Here is a 20,351-nt window from a genome sequence, read left to right as displayed (position 1 = left end):
CTTTATTTACCTTAACCTTTTCAGCCTAATAAAATGTATCTTAGAAAACTCTTGCTATATCCAGACGAATTTTACTAGCTTAGAAGAAACTTTATGAACTGGAGAAGTTAGTCTATCCGTCATTATCTTTTCAATACTTGTGGTCCTTTCTACCTGAATATTATCATCTAGAGATAACAAGAATGAGGTAAGAAAAAAGTGTCCTCGAATCAATGTGCTCAGGCTGCCGACTCTCTCTCTCTCTCTCTCTCTCTCTCTCGTAGCCAGATACAAATACGTAAATGTACTATATTTTTATCTGACGCTCTCTTTACTGCTATGGTCTGCATCTCTTATTTGTCTCTCTCTCTTTTTGTCACTACTGCCCTCTGTCTTTGCTGTCTTGTTCTGTAACCTAATACAGGCAAGCACATTTAGTTCTCCCCCTCCCCCCCCCACACACAGTCCTCGGGGTGAAATCGTAAGCAGTCTGGGGACGGTATCAGGAATGCACGTCAAAAGAACGCGAGATCCATCTCGCAGTGTCGTTGGGAAAACCTTAGGGGTTTAAATTTGGTTTGAACAGTTTTAACAAGTACTCCACAGGCCCCACCGACAAGTCATAATAATACCCTGCCAAATACCATTACGCCAGTTGTAAATTAAAACAGGCCCAGCACGTATTCAGTGTGGATGGAGGTTACTGTTACCCAAGTGGTAATGTGATGTTGCCATCTACCGCATCAAATACCATTACGCCAGCTGTAAACAAGACAGCCCCAGCATGTATTCAGTGTGAGTTTACTATCACCCAAGTGGTGATATGTGATGTTGCTATCTGCTGCGTATAGAACTGCTGAGCCTTGGGCAAAGGTTTGTCTTGTCTATTCCCAAAGTCGGATTCATGGAAATGGTGTCTGCTATACAGTCTCCCATATAGCGATAATGTTAGTCTTGCTACTACGATGGCGTGTTTTTTCAGTTTGTTTTTGGTCTTTCTGAACGATTTTATTCAGCACTGAAGAATCCTCTAGTAGTGAAGGGGTTAATGGGTCTATACCTAACCCCTCCCACTCCAAGTGTCACTCCGATGCTGAGTGAAAGTGTCTGATGCAACGACAGACGTTACCGTGAGGAAGAGGAGGTTAACATTCATTCAGCTGAAGGGGGAAAAATAGCTGATAGGAGGGGAAAGGCGAGAGAAAAGGGAGAGATGAGGTGAGGAGAGAGGGGAAGGTTAAGCACAGGAAGGCAATTGAAGAGGCAAAAGTGGAAGAGGGAAAAAAGGTGAATTAAACAGAATATCACCTGAAAGGAGAGGGAGTAAAGAAAGTGTGGGCAAAATGAAGGGGGAAAAGAAGAGAGGAAAATGTATGAGGAAAATAGAACGTGATATAAATACAGAAGTGACAGAGAGGTGAACAAACCAGAGGAAGAAAAAATGCTTGCAGAGCAGTGTCAAGTGTCTCTAAACAAGAAGCAGTAACATCTTAGGTATTCATCTACTCCTCAACTCCCTTCCTCACTTAAGTAACTTCTTTCTTCTCTTTTTTCCTTCTCTCTTTTATCTGGCCACTCCCTAATTGTGATTAGTTCCAGCCATTAGTCATGTCCTTATTTTGGATGGTGATTCTCTCGGCAATAGACTCTTCCTCTCACACTGTCTGTGTATTCTCGTTTTTGTGTTTCCATCATTATATTAAGGTTGTTTCTCTTTTAGGGGAGTCTTTCAAACTGGCCTACTCTCCCATCCACTGGCCTGCACTTGGCACGCCCACACGCACACGCGCCAGCACACAGCACACACCCATACCACCACCAGCACCATCATCCACCCCCTACAGCACCAGCACCCATAATCACCTCCCCCCCACACCAACACCCACGTCCACCACCTACATCAACACCCACGCATCTTCACCACCCCGTACACCAACACCCGCGCATCTTCCCCACCCTCCACACCATTACCCACACTCATCCTCTCTCATACCAACATCAACACATCTTCCATCCTCCTCCACCCTCCCACACACACATTCAAGGTAAAGTTATAAGGTTTGAGGGACATCCTTGGTACTGTACAACCTAACACAACTGTAACAGTAAAATTTAACAAGATCTATTTAACAGTTGAAGTAAAGTGATAAATAATGACAAAGGAGATGCGTGTTCCCGTGTGGCCGCAGTGATAACTGTTACAGCTGCCAAAATAAAATGAACCTTTATAGGTAAATACAGTTTCGCTATTGACAATTAACCTAAGAACAATGGCGTCATAAGCTACTGAAGGCTATATTTTGATCTTCTTAGCTTAACTGTCATGCAGATAAAACTGTGTAGCCTTAATATGAATAAAGTGAATAAGACGTCATCGTGCTGACGGGGTTAAGGACTTGGAAGAACACCATAATATCTGGTGATTCACGAAGCAGGTGTAAAATAACTGGTGTCAACAGTAAAACTAATAGTCTTCACAGCTCACTGCCAACCTACCATCCTTTTCATCCCGTTATACCTGTACATACATTTATCTGTTCCGTCTTTGTCCATACAGTAAAAAAAATGGTCTGCGTCAAACGTAAACTAATGTATTTTTACAATTAACAATTTCAGCACGGGGGTCCAATTCTTTCACTTCATTAGATCCCACCAAGCTTTTTTTTTTTTTTTTTTTTTTTTTTTTTTTGTGACAATGATTTGGGCATGGAAAGGGCTGATAGGAAGGGCGGAGGTGCAAATTAAGGGGACGAGAAGGAGGAAGAGGAAAGCGTGAAACAAGAGGAAGGAGAGGAGACATAGGAAGTAGGAGAGCAAGAGGAGAGGAGAAGGTGAGGGGAGGAGGGGGAGGAGAGAATAAGACGAGTGGAAGGAGAGAAGACAGAGGAAGTGGAAGAGGAGAAGGAGGAGGAGGAGGAGGAGGGCGACGACGACGATGACGACGACAATGATGATGGTGATGAAGAGGAGGAGGAAGAGAAGAGAGAAAAGTAAAAGGAGGAAGAAAGGGGGGTCAAGAGAGGAGGAGGAGGAGAATGTGAGAGCAAAAGAAAAGGCGAGAAATAAACATAGTAAGTAGATGATAGAAATGAAGGAGGAGAGAGGATGTGTGTGATCAACAGGGAAAATTTAAAGGAGTGTGAAAAGAAAACGATAGAAGGGAAAAGTACAAAGTGAAAAGAAAACGATAGAAGGGAAAAGTACAAAATATCTTAGAAAAGAAAAAGGGGATAAACTATTTGGCAAAAGGGGAAGAAGGGAAGGGAAGAAAAATGACATCAGAATTTAAAAAAAAAAATGCAACCAAAATGAGTGGAGAAGTGCGCCGTACTCCATAAAAGTCACACTGAGAAGAGACGACGAAGCCGAATGTTAGTTCAGAGGAAAGACAAACAACCATAGCGTTTTCTTGACTGTGTCCTTGCGTGGCGGCATAACTGTTAACCAGCAAAGAGTCAGTCAGCATAATTACGGATTAACTAGTCAAGCAGTCCCAGTATGTCACTTAAGGTAGATGTTGTTATTCTTTTATGCTGTGTCAGTCAGCATAAATAATTTTGGATTAACTAGTCAAGTAGTGCCATTAGGTCACTTAAGGTAGTTGTTGTTATTTTTATGCTGTGTCAGTCAGCATAAATAATTATGGATTAACTAGTCAAGTAGTGCCATTATGTCACTTAAGGTAGTTGTTGTTATTCTTTTATGCTGTGTCAGTCGTGTTCAGACTCACTCACAGCAATCCATCAATTTTTGTCCATTAAGGTCAATTCACAGCCATTCAGATCCAGGTACACCCATTCGCCATTAAGGTTACTTCACAGCCATTCAGATCCAGTTACACCCATTTAAACCAATATTTATTCAGGTCCTTCACACCCGATCTAGTTCCGTCAGACCAATTCAGGTCAACTCAGGACCGATGTTTCTTAGGTGACTTTAGGTCCACTCGGGTCAATAGTATTCATATTGGCCTAGTCAGGTCATGAGGTTAGTTTAAGGCAATTTCGGTCCAGTTAGGTCAATTCATGCTCATGTAGACCCATTTAGTACCATTCCATTCCATTTAGGGCCATTCAGTTTAACTTTGGTCTACTTAAGGTCTTTTACATTTAATACGGCTCCCTCAGAAAAGGTCAGGTTCCTTTATGATGGCTGCGATATTTCCATTGAGACTCATCAGATCAGTCTGGCCCAACACATCCATTCCCGTCTAGTAATGTAACTTCAGGTCAGCTTAGGGCAGTTTAAATCAAATGTATTCATTCAGATTCAGTTAATCTCACTCAGGTCATTAAGGTTTATTCAAGTACTTCACATCCGTTCAGGGTCCGTTAGTAAAGTTCAAGTCAGTTTAGGTCCGTTCAGGGCCATTTAAATCTAACTTGGTTCCTTCAAAGCCTTAACAAACAATCACGTCCTATCTCATCAACTGCACACATTGTTATGGTGTTAACCATATTACAACGTGAATGGCTGGGCTGTGTGAAGGGGAATGCATGAAATGAACTGCAATGATGGTCGTTGGTGACGGGACAGACTGAGGCAAGTTTATGCTGAAGGTGGGTTCTGTGCATAGACTGGTAAGGTTTCAGTCCCATCCATTTTTTGAAGTGAGCAAAAAATGTGTGCGATGGTTGGAATGGATTAAGATACTGGTGGTTGGTGGGGGAGGTTCAACAAGCCCCCCCCCCCCCGTGAAGAAACTGTTACAGAATATAAGGGGCGGCACAGGTAATGGAGAATAAAGTGTCAGGAGGGTGGAGAAGGGTAGGGAAGACAGGAATGGGATAGTGGTGGTTGGCAGAACAGGGTGGCAGTAATTCACTCTGTAAAAATGGATGCTGTAGGCCCTCCAGTATGGGCAAGAATTTAATTCGAGTGTCTGTAGGTTAAGCACCACCACCACCACCACCACCACCACCACCACCAACAACAACAACAACAACAACAACAACAACAAGACAGTAAGTACGAACGGCTCTTATAGACCTGTTGTCTCACGACTGGTAAAAACTGCGGTGCAAAAGACACAGGAAGAGAAGGAACAGCATAAATTACAGACACGGAGAGGACAAGCACTAGAGGACAAACACGTGGAACAGGAGGGAATGAAAAAAAAAAAAAATCAGTTAAAATGAGACACGTAGGGAAGGACAAGTACCATAAGCCACAAAGGAGACAAAATACAATTAAGATGAGAACCAGAACATTACAACAGAAGAAGGGATGACGAAGGGAGGAGAATAAGAAGAATGGTGTTGGGTGGAAAGGTTGACAAGTAACAAAGGTAACATGCATATCTACCAGAAAGGGCGGGTGTTTCTTAAGGCTATCTCACCTGTTGACAATTTAGCTCATTAAAGCACAAGAAAGACGTAATTATTCTCTGTATCTCAGGCTGGACACACGAGAAGGCAGGATAGATGGGGTCAGGGAAGGACGATGAACACATGAAAGGCTGAGGAAAAGAACAAGTACAAATGATGAATAACAATGGACTGGAGATAACTCACTGACATAAAAGTCTCAGTAAAAAAAAATATAAAATAAAATAAAATAAAATATCACACAAAGCCCAAATGATGGCAAGAAAAATTAGAAGGTTGAAATGAGAAAATATGGAGATAAAAGTGTAAATGATATAGAGGGTTACGAAAAGAGAAAATGAACGGCTAGAAAAAGTTGACACTATTACCAAAAGGTGAGGAAAAACAGGAAGCGCTTAAGAACTGAATAAAGAAAAGCACAGCGCGAGATAAAAAAAAAAAAAGAGACAGTGAAAGACTAGTGAAAGAAGACAAGTAACAACATTAGGAGAATTGTGTGTGTGTGTGTGTGTGTGTGTGTGTGTGTGTGTGTGTGTGTGTGTGTGTGTGTGTGTGTGTGTGTGTGTGTGTGAGAGAGAGAGAGAGAGAGAGAGAGAGAGAGAGAGAGAGAGAGATTCATACACCCAGTAAGAGGGATGCGACAGGGGTGTGGTGGAGTAATGCCAGGGTGTGACAGTTGCACTAAGTAAGCCTTTGGCTCCCCCTGACACCCAGGTTAACTGCAACTTTACCCTCGGAATGAGTTCTCACCAGGGAGTTATGGAGGGATAGTGCTCAGTCTCACCCTCTACCACAACCCATGCCCTGCCTCCACCACCCCTCCATCCTTCCCTGTACGTCTAAATCCCTGCTCTGCCCTCCACCCGACCTTCCCTCCAACCCTGCCGTGCCCCCACCACCCCTCCATCCTTCCCTGTACGTCTAAACCCCTGCTCTGCCCTCCAACCCGACCTTCCCTCCAACCCTGCCGTGCCCCCTCCACCCTTCCATCCTTCCCTGTACGACTAAACCCCTGCTCTGCCCTCCAACCCGACCTTCCCTCTAACTCTGCCCTGCCCCCTCCACCCTTCCATCCTTCCCTGTACGACTAAACCCCTGCTCTGCCCTCCAACCCTACCTTCCCTCTAACTCTGCCTTGCCCCCAACCCTACCTTCCCTCCAACCCTGCCTTGCCCCCAACTCTACCCCTGCCTTCCTCTAAGCCAGCTTTCCTCCACCATACAAGGGCTTGGAGTTCTCTCTTGCGCCTTCATAAATGCCCTCCTCTCCTCCACCCTTCCTTCATCCACTGTCAGCTACTTCCACCATATCGTATAAGCTCTCTCTCTCTCTCTCTTGCCCATGGACCACTACAGTCTTTCTCCATCCTTGTTCTTCTCCATCCCCACCCTCCTCCACACCTCCCCTATTCTGCCATACCAGCACTTGTCATCCTCTATCTCACCTGCACATAGGATGCTGATGCAGCGTCCCACCTCGTTAGTTACAAACTGGAACATGTCATCGCTCTACTTGTGTCCAGCCATCAGTCATTTGTGATTTTTAAGTCTCCACAGAGGTGCCGCCAGGTTTTACATAATTTCTGAGCAGTGTTCTATTGGCGCTATTTACTGATATAATTTCGTAACGAAAGATGAAAAAAAAAAAATAATAATTCCTAAAGCGAGCGGAATGAATTGGTCAATCAGCTTCCACTATGCCGTCGCGATTCATCAAAGTCAACTACTGAACAACTCAGAGAAATTATGAACTATTCAACAATGGAACGTCTGGCTGATGGGGCATTGAAGCTGCCCGGGGAAGTACTTACGTAGGATCATAACCACTTCCCATGATAAATTAGTATTCCTGGCACCAAGGTATCATCGGAAATTGTTTGTCTTTAGCGTTCCTTCATATGTAATATTTTGGTTAAGTGTTTGGTAGGAGTAGAAGTGAAAGCAAAAGTAGAAGCAAGCTATCTTCTTCGATCTTGGTAGTAGTATGGGTGAAAAAAAGATGAAACAAGCAATCTTGCAAATGTAATATACGCTCAAAATAGTGTGAAAATAATGGATCACTTGGTGTCTGATACGAGTTGTTGGATGAAGTAAATAAAGATATAATTCAGCCATACTATACCCTCCTGAAGGTCAAGACTATGTGACTGCAGGCACTGTTCTTTACCAACACTTCCCATCATTCATCAACTATCTGTGCTACACGTATGATCCAAACTTTTCATACCTCGATGACTCATTTCTTTTTTTTTTTACTATTTCTTGGAGTACCTATGACAACAGCCAGCTACAACAACACTCAAGCGATGTGGCCAATTACTTTGCATGGTGGCAACCTGGTTTGTTGATGAGTTGTGATTGGCAAGAAAAACAATCGATCATTTAACGTCTCAGAAACTCTATTCTTTTATCTTTTCTACTCAACACAAACCACCACAACACTGTCACTTACGTTACATAACACGTGGTTCCTTCCTAACTTATATCCTTGCTACGGCAGAACAAGTTTATTCGGTAATAGAGAGATTTTTCGGACTGACGATATTAAATACAGCTTCAAAAAGCACACACTGCTAATGGTCCTTCTTATAAATATATTTGCCTCCTATTAACAAGAATAACTAAACGACATTACCGTATGTGGTCACTTTTTTTTTTTTTTTTTTTTTTTTAAGTTTTATGGAAAGAAAACATCATTCCTGAAGCAAAGTTAGCTTCCAAAAACTGTGTAGGATTATGTTGAACGAACTTCACTTTGTACAAGGGTTCTCGTCATCCTTGTGTGAACTGCAGCTGTCTTCTGTGTGCGTGTGTGTGTGGGGGGGGGTTCAGACAGCTCTTTTAAAAAGAGTGGAATCAATGGATTTTAGTTTCATTGTTTATTCTGTTATCATTCACTTTGTCACCCTTTTCTGAATTATTTCATCACTTTCTCTTTTTAGATATAGGAGCATCCATGGGAGCTGCCCGGTCAGTCAGACAGTCAGGATTTGCACAAGCAAGGTGGTTCATTGCAGCGAAGGCCCATGCGGTCCCGCATGTTCTATAGGTTTTCTGCACCTATTTACTATCTCACACTGGACACTGCACTTCTGAACTCTGGCTAAATGCATTTTTCATAAGGTAGACACGGAGCACCCATCTAACTACACACACTCACATTTCCTGCCAAACTCAGGCAAAGATTAAGAGGCATTCTGAAACGTTACCATACGTTCCTCAGGGCTCTGTCCTATCACCAACTCTCTTCCTTTTATTCATCAATGACCTTCTAAGATGTACATCTAACCCTATCCACTCATACGCTGATGACTCCACCCTTCATCTTTTCATTCGGTTCCCGCAACGCTCATCTCAGCAGTTGCTTCAACAAACAAGGGATGAGGCTATGGCACACCTAATGTCTGACTTGGCTCATATCTCTGACTGGGGGTAAGAATAATATGGTTGTCTTTAATGCATCTAAGACTCAGTTGTTACACCTATCAACCCGACAAAATCTTCCACAGGTATACCCACTAATGTTTAATAATATTCAGCTTAATCCTGCATCATCCTTGAACATGCTTGGGGTTTCATTTACTCGGGACTTATTTTGGAAAGATCATATTACATCTCTTGTAAAATCTGCTTCCAAGAGATTAGGTGTGCTAAGCCGACTCCGTTCTTTCTTTACCCCTGCACAATTGTTGACCCTATACAGGGGTTTTATCCCTGTATGGGGAGGCTCCCCACATACAGCTCTTCTCAATAGGGTGGAGTCAAAGGCTTTTCGTCTCATTAACTCCCTTCCTCTTACTGACTCCCTTCAACCTCTGTCTCTTCGTCGCACTGTTGCATCTTTATCTCTTTTCTATCGCTACGTTAATGGTCACTGCTCCTCTGAACTGTCTGCATGCATTCCTCTACCTCTAAGATGGGCATGTAGCACCCGTCTTGCAGCAAACTCTCATCCCTTTTCTGTCCAACTCTCTAATGTAAGAGTTAACCGTTACTCCCAGTCCTTCATTTATGCAACAGGTCAACTCTGGAACTGTCTCCCTCTGTCTGTATTTCCTGCTGCCTATGATCTCCAGTCTTTCAAACGCAGTGTGTCCAGGCATCTCGAAATGATCGGATCTTGAATTTGGCTCTCTATTGTATTTTGTTTTTCTCTTGGAGGGAACTGTTATTGTGGGCTCATGGCCTTTGGTTCCTTCTTCCTCGCATAAAAAAAGAAAAAAGCCAACTCTTTAACCACTCCTCGTCTATATTTCCCCCTGCCTACGCCTTCCAGCCCTCCAGACGCAGTGGATCCAGGTGATTCACAATGAGCAGATTTTTCCCCCGATTATGTTTTTCTAAGCTGGACTTCCCTGGTAAGATAAGGACAATTTGCAACTTTTCAGCCTCCATTTCTTTACTGATACAAAATGAGAGAAGAATGACATATACGACCTGCACTGCAGTCTGTAATGCATTTACCATAACTGGTTCCACCACCACAACGACCAGAATCGCAGCTATTAGTACTCCAATTAGCCCTGCAGCCACTACAACTAAATACCATCACGACCAGCGCTACCACCACTGCGATCTACACCACAGCTACCGCATAGAACAGTACTGGCACTATTACGACCAGAACTACCACCAAGCCCAGCACTGCTACCATTACCACCGGTTCTGGAACTAGTACTACTAGCAATACCACCACTAAGGATGACACTGCTATCACTACGACCAACACTACCATTACTATGACCACATATCTACCACAAAGGCCAGCATTACCACCACAACTACCACGATGACTACAACAACCACCACGACCACAACGATCTAGCTGCCACTAGCAATCCAGACCAACCATCACCTCACCGCGTCCGTTCCTCGTGGTTGGAACATGAACTGTTTCGCTGCGGTGGCTGCAGAGTGGCCGGCCCCTTGTATGCATCACGTCCCGGTTTTAATACTTTTAGCCTGAGTGCTTATTGTTATTTTTTTTCTGTCTAAATCCAAACGATTTTATTAAGCTTACAGGAGACATCTCGTGTTAAAAAAGAGGTTAATGGGGTTCGTGTCTAATCCCTTCCTTATGATTCTTTTACCTTAACTTGGCCCAGATTTTCGTCCGTTTCCTGCTTATTTCATGTAACTCAGTGATGTAATAAGATAATGCTAGGGCTCTGCTTCCTCCTCATAACACTCCTTCGTGACTAATATGCTAGTGATAATCTATTTTTACAACCTGCATTCAAGATGGACAAGTTAGAGTAAAAACAACATAGCTGACTCTTCAAAGCTAAAGAAATCGTGTGGCTGGATCAAGACTAATACATAAAATACGTGGCCGGACTGAAGGGTTTAAGAACACGACATAATGGGGTGGTTGCCGCGGGGTTCATGACGCCAACTTTTACCAGGGTTGGACTCCCGCCCGTAGCCCGTAAATTTATCGTGTGATTAAGAGTGAAAAAGTGCGGAAGAAAATGACGATGATCCTTGTCGATGTGGAATATTTTATGGGCTAACCTTTCAAGCGCCAGTCTGCTTTACTACCCGAACGTTGTGCCTTCCACGAAAACAGCATCTGCCTGAACCGTGAGGTGCTGGGGATGAGAGACAAGTTTATCATCATCATCATCATCGTTTACAGAGTTCAGGTTTTGACGACTGTTATTTGTTGCTATTCTTCTTTTACTCCCTATCCTTGGACAAGTCACAGGCCTTGTTGAATGGAAGTGTCGGGCAGTAGCATGGTTAAAATTATATATATATATATATATATGTATGTATATATATATATATATATATATATATATATAAATATATATATAGATAGATAGATAGATAGATAGTTAGATTTATATATATATACATATATATATATATATATATATATGTATATATATTTATATATGTATATATATATATATATATGTAGATATAGATATAAAATATATATATATATATATATATATATATATATATATATATATATATATATATATATATATATATATATATATATATCAAATGCGTCGTCCTGTTAAATACGCAAACATTTGCTGTCTACCCTTTTCATTACCGTCGGTGTTTGTTAAACTGAATGAAATTGTTCAGCTGATGTAAGACTGGAGAACGAATCTTATTATAGACACTAACGGAATTTATGTACAAATTTTTTAATAGGTTTCCCCCTGAGACGAATAAGGCCGTTTGGCGGAATCAAGTTTAAATACCAAGGAAGTTAATTGTAAGATAATGTTAGTACTAAGGTTGAGCCAGAGCATAAATGAACTTCCAACTTCCAGCATGAGATCTCACTGTAAATCACATTACGTCCTGATGGATATTCACTTATGCCATGTTCATCTTAACCTTTATCCGTCCAGGCCTCGTCATTGCTTCACGAAAGTCGTCGAGCAGTAGTCAGAATAAGATGCAAAGTACATTTATTGCCTGGAAGTGTGTTAAAAGATTGTAGAGCCTGTGCCTTGCACGTGCCTCCCCTCCCCACCCACTACCCGACACTCCCTCCCACACACTCCCCTCATTCCGAAAGCCATGGACTCAGCCAAGTATTGGGTGGAGGACGACAAGCCTCCCCTCACCTTTTCTAACAGAATAAACTGACCGGGAAGGTAGTCATTTATTTATATTTTCATTTACCCCTTCAGATATCAGTGGTGTTTCCTCCTATGCTTTCTTCACTATTTAACCCTAGGAGTCTGTCCGGGGTCTTTTTTGACCCATCGCTATCTTATGCTAGCTTAATATTTTTATTTTGCATGAAAGAAGCTTCATGTTTCATGACTTTTCCTAATTCTCTGAGGGTGTTATTTGAAAGAAATTTTGTAATAAAAATCGTGATCGTTTTTGCACATGTGAAACAAGTAATATCCAGTTTAGTAGGGTCACTTATGACCCTATAGTCCACTTATGTCATATCGTGATACAACCTATCAGTAGCTAAAAGATAACTGACATGGGCTCGGTTTTATATATCGTTTTTTTTATTTATTTATATTTCAGGAGCGCATAGTTTTTCAGTTGGCAGCTTTTATATCCTAGCCTCACAAGACGAAGAAAGGGATCAGTTATACTCAGACTCTGAAGATGATGAAAGTGATCATATTTCAGTGAAAAACGGGCCCAGTAGTAATTCTGATTATTCTGAAGTGAGGGTGATCAAATGTCCGTGTTACATAGGGCAAGAAGTCCTGTCAGGATTCTGAGTCTAAAATCTGTACATCCAAAAATGGAGCCAAAATGTGGCATGAAATGAAAGTAGATGCTTCAGTAGGTAGATGAGGTGCTAGGAATGCCATCGATCAAAAACCTGGCATCACACGCTTTGCAGCAACAAGAATTACAGATTATGTAACATCTGTATTTGACCTTGTGAGTATTCCAGACATTTTCGATGTTATTCTGGAAATGACTAACAAAGAAGCAAATTGAGCACTTGGAATTGGAGATCTCAATAACATGACTGAATTGAAGGTCTTTTATGGACTGCGCCTCCTAGTTGGCCTGTAGAAGTCCCTTGGTGAGTCCATAAGAAGTTTATGGGATGGCACTTATGGACGACCAAAGTTTTGCGCACCACTGTCTCCAGAAACATTTTTCAAAATGCCAAAGTATATTCGCTTTGATGACAAAGAGACCAGAAACCCCAGAAGACGTCATGACAAGCTGTCAGCTGTCAGAAATATCTGGGATACTTGGGTTGGAAGACTCCCATTCTTGTTCAGTGACGTCAACTGTCAGTGTTGATGAAATGCTTTTTCCATTCAGGGGAAAATGCCCATTCAGACAGTATACACCATCTAAGCCAGACAGATATTGAATAAAGGTACAGGCAGCATGTGATGAATAAACAAGTTACCTGTGGAATGCAGAACTGTACCTTGGTCTAATAAAAAGGTGAAGCAGCAGAACGAGAACAAGGTAAACGTGTGGTGCTACAATTCACAAAGGGCCTGAAAGGAAGAAACATTACCTGTGACAACTTCTGCAACTTACTCTTGGCCAAGAATTGAATGTACACAAGCAAACTGTTGTTAGTACAGTCCGGAAGAATCGAAAGGAAGTTCCAGCAGAGTCTGTGAACCCCCCAAACGAACAGTTAATTCAGCCCTCAAAGGACACCATGGTGACAATGTCCTTATTTCATACTGTCCCAAGAAAGGGAAAACTGTGGTCTTCCTGAGCACGATGCATGATTCTGTCACAGACAGTGAGAGAGAAGATAAGAAACACAACTGAATTCTACAATGCAACTAAAGGAGGTGTAGACAGCCTTGACAATCTTGTGGCAACTTTGTCACGAATAAAATTTGCGACATTTTCCTTTTGTGAGAAACCACGAACTATTAGTGGGAAACTCACTGTGTATCGTTCAGTTAACCGTTTCTCTCTCCATTTCGGTGGTATACTTTTCAAAACATTCGTCACTGTTTCAAAAGTGACCGATCTAATGCACGTCATTAAGTGCTCTACTGAGTGATACAATTGTTTCTTTATTGTTCCCCCCTGCTTGCCTCAACCGTTGGCCACGCCTTTTCGGCTGGCCTGTGCGTCCTACCACACGCATTGTATTTGAATGGGCAGTCAAGTGTCTGTCGTGACGGAGTGAGGTTCTGTGCTCCAGCAGTGAGAGAGTGAGAGGTCAGCTAGCACCCAGACTCCACTAGACTACAGTTCTCCAGGCTCCCACCCTTCCTTGGTGATACACTACATTCATTGACCAGTATTTCCTTTTCGTATTTTCCTGGGTTCAAGAGTTTACTTAAGTGTGCTGTTTCCTCACATGCTGGCTGGCTGCGCCGCATGTTGTTTTTTTCTAGGCGTAAGAATTTAGCTTTTGAATGAGTGAGTGAGTGCGATCTCTTTATTTGAATTCATTTGAAATGTAACGTTAAATTTATTTCTTTGTAATCAATAAATTTAACAGTTCTTTTTCTTGAGCTTAATGCAATGTAAACTCGTGTTTCATTTCTCCACAATTAAGCTTATTTCCCTTATAGCTCCTAGCTTGCATAAACGTTTGCTATTCATAACTGGTACTTAGGCCGGTCGTGTTGTATTAAGCTTAAAATCCGTTGTGCCTTCTAGGAGTTACGCATCAGCAAGAACCTGATATTATTATTAGTATTAGTTATTTATTGTCAGGGGTGAAGTAACTTTCTCCAGAGGCTAACAGTACTAATAAACAGCAATTGAGTAATTAGTCTCTGCTGTGTACTGTTGAGAAAGTTTATTAATTCTCGTTCTGAGAGAGTCTCACAAGCGGACCAGTATAAAGTAATCATTGCTTGATTTAGCAAGACAATTCATTGTCCCTGCTCTTCAATATTATTGAACATTATCCTTTAATATTTGCATTTATTTTAAAAACCCCGTGACAATTGGCGACCTCATTCCAGGATATTAACTCCTAGCTCTAAAGCTATTCACGAGATAATACTCACTCGTTCATATTTAGGTATATATCATTAAAGTTTATAGGCACAAGCTTACTGGTGTTTACCGTTAGTTAGCAAGTGAATTTTTGCTTTATTAATCCACTGCGTGGAACAGCAGAAAAGATACTGCCAAGTCTGGGAAGCCGTCTCAGACTGAATCCCAGCACCAAGGCCGTTCTCAGAGTAATGGCCAAGGTCCAAGCAAACAGCAGAAGGACCAGGGGCAAAATACACAGCAGCCTGCTTGGAAGCAGTACAACAAGCACCCCAACCAGCAGCAGTTCCCCGAGCAGCAGCAGCAATACAAGGACAAGCCACGTAACCCTCAGTCAGGTCAATCAGTGTATCGGAGGCAGGAGGCAAACGCAGCCTTCATTCCACAACAAGCACACGGTGGTGCCATCTCTATCAGTACAGGTACTTCCCAACAGTTCACGAGTCCCCCTCCGACCATGAACTCTCCTCCACAGGTGGTCAATGCTCCACCTCCTCAGATGGCGAGTACGACTCCTCAGACACCTAGTTCTCAGGGTGCTACGTTTGCTGCATCGGTTGTTCCGCAATCTCATGAATGATTGGCTGCTACCTCCTCAGACCCTTCCACCAGCAACACTGCCTTTCTTGTTCAGCCAGGGTTTGTGGGAGGTGTTTCTGTAAATGTTCTGAGAGATAATGGTTCCTCAGGTTGCTCTGTTAAGCAGAGTTTAGTTCGGCCTGATGAGTATACAGGTCGACAGATCCAAGTTAGACTTATTGATGGATCAGTGAGATTGTTCCCTGAGGCACGTATCCAGGTGGCATCTCCATTTTTCACTGGCCTGACAGCTGCAGTTGTCATGCCAGAATCTTTATGTGACCTCATTATAGGCAACATACCTGGCATCAAAAATAGTTGCGCCGTAGATGTTGCTACTCAGACCTCAGCTGCTGCGGTAACACGAGCCATTGCCAAGGCTCCAAATCGCGTCACTCCGTTGACCGTCGCAATGCCGCAAGATCTGATTCGTAGTCAAGATGTTGTCCAAGAGCAACAGACTGACTCAACACTTGCCTCAGTGCATAAGAAGCTGGAGGGTAAAGTGATTAAGTATTCATGGGGAGGACAAGCCATGTTCCTTAGTAAGTGAGGATGGCTGTACCGTGAGTCACAGAGACCCCAGGGTGAGGTTCGACTGCAGTTTGTTGTTCCTGCAAAGTATCGCCGAGCAGTGTTTGAATTAGGTCATTGTTCAGTGATGGGAGGTCACATGGGTCAAAAGAAGACCTCTGACCGCATCCATGCAGACTTTTTCTGGCCAGGAATGGGACAGGAAATAACGAGGCTTGTACGTTCCTGCGATGTATGTCAGCATACTACTGACTGGGGACGTGTCCGTCCTGCGCCATTGAAACCAATGCCCATAATCTCTGAACCGTTCGAGAGAGTAGCAGTTGACATAGTTGGGCCAATCTCCCGTAGGGCTAGTGATGGATCAAAGTATATCCTCACTATTGTTGATTTCAGCACACGGTGGCCTGAAGCCATGGCCCTTAAGAATATAGAGGCAGTCACTGTTGCTGAGGCATTAATTGAAGTGTTCTGTCGTGTAGGTATCCCTAAGGAGAACTTCAGCGACCGGGGTTCGCAGTTCACTTCAGCAATGATGAACGAAGCGTTCATATTGCTGTCCATCCGAGGCTTACGGACTACGCCGTATCATCCCATGTGTAACGGGTTGTGTGAGAGGTTCAATGGGACTCTCAAGATGTTGAGGCACATGACCGCCGAACAGCCAAAGGAATGGCCGCAGTTCATTGCTCCTCTTCTATTTGCTTTTTGAGAAGCCCCACAGCATTCATCGAAATTCTCACCCTTTGAACTGGTGTATGGAAGGTCAGTCCGGGGACCACTTCAAGTCCTTCGCGAGTTGTGGGACGATGAAGAACCTGACACTGAAGTCAAGACCACCTACACCTACGTCCTTGATCTAGCTGACCGCTTCCAGTCGACATGCGAGTTAGCTAAGGAAGAATTGATCAAGGCGCGCGAAGTTCAGAAAGCCTATTATGATAAGAAGGCAAAACTTCGGAAGTTTAGTCCAGGCGATAAGTGCCTGGTGTTACTCCCCACTGCCCAGAACAAGTTGTTGGTGCAGTGGAAGGGTCCATTTGATGTATTAGAGCGCATTTCAGACCTCAGCTACATAATTCAGATGGGGAATCTTCGCAAAAGGTTCCACAGTAACATGTTGAAGGTTTATCATGAGTCAGACCCTGAGGAGACTGGCCTACGAGTAGCTGATGATAGTGACCAGCCACTGGAAGAAACCGGGGCAGCCGCGGTGATCCCAGCTGATGACCATGATGACGAGCCCTTAACCACTCAGTCCAGTCAGGAAGAGACTGTCGGGGATGTCCTACTTAACCCTGATTTAGCAGTAGGAGACCAAAATGCCTTAAGGTCACTGCTCTGTCAGTATGCTGATGTCTTCTCAGACCAACCTAGACTTGCAAAGGTTGCTTGTCATAAAAGTGAGTTGACCAGCAATGCTCCCGTAAAGGTTAAGCCTTATCCGATTCCCATGCGACTATAGGACGCAGTAGACAAGGAAATTGCCGACATGGAGACTGCAGGCATTATTGAGAAGTCCTCATCTCCTTACTGCAGTCCAATGGTAGTAGTTCGCAAGAAAGATGGTGGAGTCAGGATTTGTGGCGACTATAGAAGGCTCAATGCAATCACCAAAGTGGATGCTGAGCCGATGGGTGACCACATTGCCATCTTCTCCAAGCTGGCAGGGTCACGATATTTTATGAAGCTCGATTTGGCGAAGGGATTCTTCCAGATTCCCCTTCACCCTGAGAGCCATCAGTTCACTGCCTTTGCTACTCCTAGGTTGTTGTACCAGTATAAAGTCCTCCCATTTGGACTTACCAATTCCCCAGCAGTATTCAATCGTGCCATGAGACAAGTGCTCCATGGTATTGTAGGAGTAGAGATGTTCGTTGACGATGTCCTCGTTCATTCCGCCACATTGGAGGAGCACCTCAGACTCTTGGAAATTGTCTTCAGTAGACTCCAGAGTTTCAACATGACTGTGAAGCCTAGCAAATGCAAGATTGCTCACAGTGAGGTGGAGTTCCTCGGACATATTGTTGGCAACAATCACTGCAGGTGTCAGGGTGACAAGATCAGGAAGGTTAGAGAAGCCCCAAGACCCGTGACCAAGAAACAGGTTAGGGCATTCCTTGGCCTAGTGAGATATTATAGGAGTTTTATCCCCAACTTTGCAATTATTGCCCAACCGTTGTACGAGGTGCTACGGAAATATGCACGATTGAATGGGGAGAAGTGCAAGAGAGATCTTTTATCGCTCTTAAGAACATGTTGTGCAAGGAGCCTATCTTGCAGTTGCCTGATTCTAACAAACCTTTCATACTGCGCACTGATGCTTCACAAGATGGAGTAGGTGTCGTATTGATGCAGAAATCGGAAGGTGGAATCTTCCCAGTGGCACACCACAGCCGTAGGCTAAAACCCACCGAGAGGAATTACAGTACTGTTGAGAAGGAACTCTTGGCTGTGGTTGATGGTGTTAAAAAATATTATTATTATTTATTTGGGGCACCATTCACTCTGGAAACTGATCATATGCCACTCACTAGTCTTAGTACAACTAAGACGGCTAATGCAAGGTTGACACGCTGGACACTGTATTTACAGCAGTTTAACCTTGTTGTGAGATACATCAAGGGAAGTGATAACGTAGGTGCAGACCCGATGTCTTGCCTGCTAACTGCTGACTAACGCGGGCAACTGTTGTTTGCTGGGTTCCGTAAGATAGGCGTCCTCTGAGATTTGAGTAATCCAAGGACCAGCCTGGTTCCCAGTTAAAAGTGTACCAGTAATTGTGAATGTCTCGCCCGTTGGCTCCACAGGATACAGTATGTCCAGGGCCTGTACATACATGTATACCATAAGTTAAGGGGGAAGTTTGAGAATCCTGCAGAGACAGTCCAAGGCTGTGTATGAATTACCTTGTGGAATGTTGCACAATATCCACACGAGTGTTCACACCAACGGTGGGTGTTAAAACGTGACCTGCCCGAGATTGCGTAGCGATTCTCAGCTTCCTGTCATTAATCGTAAACGTAGATGTTGCTAAGGTGCTGTTCCCTCACATGCTGGCCGGCTGTGCTGCATCTTGAGCGAGGTGGACGCCAGGTTAGAGCTCCCCCTAAACTGGGTGATGGGATGTTGTTAAGGAGCTGTACCCTCACATGCTGGCCGGCTGCCCCGCATGTTGAGTGAGGTGGACGCCAGGTTAGAGCTCCCCCTAAACTGGGTGATGGGATGTTGTTAAGGTGCTGTACCCTCACATGCTGGCAGGCTGTGCCGCATGTTGAGCGAGGTGCATGCCAGGTTAGAGCTTCCCCGCTAAGAACCCTTACAACTACGTTTCCTAGTTAATAATGTACCTAATAAATTAATGGCGACCTTGAATGTACGAAGCTTAGGTTGTCACTTATTTTTCAGCTAAAGTGTACCTTTCGGAGCATGTACTGACTGCTAGGCAGAGAGAGTAATTGTAAAGTAATAAGAATTTTTGTCTCATTGACACTTTTGATGCTCCACCTTAATTGATTTTGCAGGTACAGCAGCGGGTGTAGCAGTTTTGCTGTGCGGGCCAGCTGATCGTCTGCCGCACGCTGCCACCTCTTCTCCTCTGCCTTCGTCATCACCATATTATTAATATTTACTATAAATTTGTATTACTGTGTCATTTTACACGTAGGTACAGTTACACTACAACTGTCACACCTACACAGTGTATCACATACGCCGCGCTACACAACAATTAGTTGTCAGTGTAAATGTAGCGAACTTTCGCTCAGTTTGACCTGAGTACAGGATTTTCACCGTCGTCACGGAGTTTTTTCCCTCAAGCTTGCCTCTATTAACGTAAATACAAGGTTTTTACGCTCCTTGGCGATAGTGATTTTCTCCTGTAGCAGGATAGCACACACACCACAGTGTGAATCTTGTGTGAATGAGTTAGGATGTGTACATATATATATATATATATATATATATATATATATATATATATATATAGATATATATATATATATATATATATATATATATATATATATATATATATATATATATATATACACAAATTTTTTCCCATAAGGAAAAAATTTAATTTTGTAGGGGCGTTATGTCACGAATCAAATTTGCGACATTTTCATTTTGTGAGAAACCACGAACTATTAGTGGAAAACTCACTGTGTATCGTTCAGTTAACCGATTCTCTCTCCATTTCGGTGGAATACTTTTCAAAACATTCGTCACTGTTTCAAAAGTGACCGATCTAATGCACGTCATTAAGTGCTCTACTGAGCGATACAATTGTTTCTTTATTGTTCCCCCCTGCTTGCCTCAACCGTTGGCCACGCCTTTTCGGCTGGCCTGTGCGTCCTACCACACGCATCGTATTTGAATGGGCAGTCAAGTGTCTGTCGTGACGGAGTGAGGTTCTGTGCTCCAGCAGTGAGACAGTGAGAGGTCAGCTAGCACCCAGACTCCACTAGACTACAGTTCTCCAGGC

Source organism: Coenobita brevimanus, chromosome 114, assembly GCF_032717465.1.
Source record: "Coenobita brevimanus isolate Jiangsu-jjx chromosome 114, ASM3271746v2, whole genome shotgun sequence".
In the NCBI taxonomy this organism is placed as follows: Eukaryota; Metazoa; Arthropoda; class Malacostraca; order Decapoda; family Coenobitidae; genus Coenobita; species Coenobita brevimanus.
Note: the sequence above shows the minus strand (reverse complement) of the source record.